Below are 2127 nucleotides of genomic sequence, written 5' to 3'. Positions count from 1 at the left end.
TCTTTTAACAGACTTAAAGCAATTATTGGGGTGCTCATAACCTTTTGTGGAGAGGACTCCCACCAGTCGTCTCGGGAAAAGTATGACAACACATGGGATTAGGGCTCCAATGGGCTGAACGTTGTGATGAACCCTTAACCAGTGTTCAAATGTTGCCCATACCCCCTTTGACTCGGTCTCTTGCCTCAGCATTCCCTAACCCGGCAACCGAGTTTTAGTCAATCAAGTTTAAATAGGCCTCCCATAGTGGGACCGGGGAACGTACAGCCCAAGATGCCTGTTAAACTTAGAGGTGTGTGTGTGTCTGGGGGGGGAAGTCCTTTGTAAATCCAGATTAGAACTGGTCTGATAAATGCTGAGCTGGGTGTGTGTGAACATGAGTTGATTAACATTTGGAGCACAGATTCCCCATCATGCAATGCTCCCCTGGTTCTCTGGTCCCAGAATTCACTGCAGTTTCTGCTTCAGGCTTTCTGTTCTCCATCTCTCATGTAAATGAATGGTCATCTGGTTCCATCTTGGATGTAAATGAGACCTAGGGCAGTTGGTTCACTCTTGTCACCCTTATCTGGAGGGTCTTAGGTGCGTCTCTCACTGCATCTTAATCAGTTTCGTTTAGGTAGAGGAGGGGAGGGAGGGGGGGAGAGTCCTTTGTGAGTCAGACAGACTGCATCCTGTGCCAGGGTTGCCCAAGAATACAGAGCTGAGATGTAACACTTCCACAGCTTTTCATAGGGCAGAAGAATGCCTGACCTGGGAATATGAACTGGATTCAGAAATAAAAAATGGAAGATGTTTACTAGCAAGGAAAATACTGGCTTCTCTAGCGTGATGGCTTTAACAGTCAGCTCCAGAGCACAGGATTATCATTCTTTGGAGGAGTAAAATAATAATAGTCCCATACCTGTATATTTTTTTCTCTTCTCTTTTCGTAGGACCTGCTGTATGTCTTTGGAGAAAATAGTACTGATGCTGCAGAGACTGACTTAAGTAGCCAAAGTTCTGATGCACTTCATTCATTTGGATTTGTCTGTATTGCTAGGGAACACCACTTTGATCTGTTGTTCATTCTTCTTTCAGCATGGCTTCATTGTGGGCAAGCCTTGTCTTAGCAACTTCATCTCCTTTTATAACCAGGTAACTTGCCACCTGGACAAGAGAGAGAGGAGAGGTTAACATTGTATCCCTCAACTTCCAAAAAGCCTTTGATTTGGTTTCCCACAATGTCCTTGTGAGAAAATTGGAGGATTGTGCACTTAACTCCGAGACAGTCAGGTGGGTGGGAAATTGTCTGTGGGGTAGGACCCAGAGATCCCTAATGAATGTGGCTGCTGTGACTGTTGGGGCACCTTAGCTGCTATAACAACCCTCCTAGGTTAGTTGAGTTACTTTGTAACCTTGGTGATTCTTCGGGGGGTGACCTGGAGGTGTCCATCTCCTCTTCAGGTATGGATGGCTGTTGGCTTGCAGGGAGCTCATCTGCCCTTTGACAGGTTGTTTTTAGTCCTGCTGGGTGTCCACATGCCCTCCTCACCCAGACTGTGGGCCCTGATTTAGTCATTGACAACCCAACTACGGAACAGGCCGTACTGATTTACATGGTACCAGATAGCAGACCAAGAGAAACCTGGACCGACAAATGGAGAGATTAGACCCCTATAATAGTGAACTTCTCACTGGGCACTGATCTAATTATGCTGCTATGGCTGGAAAATAGTGAGTATGCAAATGGTAAAGCAGATTTAAATTTTAAATGTGATTACAGTTTGCTTTCAGCTTTTCTTCCCTCTTTTCTAACTTACAATTTATAGATCATGGTTTGATGTCTGTGATAAATTGGGCAAGTACTAATTGAATAGAGATCCCTAACACTACTTATATTTGACATTATCAGCTATTAATGTCACATGCTAAGGAAGCATTTTTATTGTTAGTGATAGTTCACTAAGCCACAGTCCTACTTTTGAGCTTTAAGAAGATTATAAGGGGCTCTGCACCTTTCAGGGTTTGGCTATTGCTTTGCAGTTCTCCAAAGCTCCCCTTGTAACAGCAGTGAATTTTGTATTCCAAGCGATAGATCTGAGAAAAGATCAGCATTAAATTTACATTTTCAGTTGCTACACAAAT

The sequence above is a fragment of the Alligator sinensis genome, unplaced genomic scaffold, assembly GCF_000455745.1.
Source record: "Alligator sinensis unplaced genomic scaffold, ASM45574v1 scaffold199_1, whole genome shotgun sequence".
In the NCBI taxonomy this organism is placed as follows: domain Eukaryota; kingdom Metazoa; phylum Chordata; order Crocodylia; family Alligatoridae; genus Alligator; species Alligator sinensis.
Note: the sequence above shows the minus strand (reverse complement) of the source record.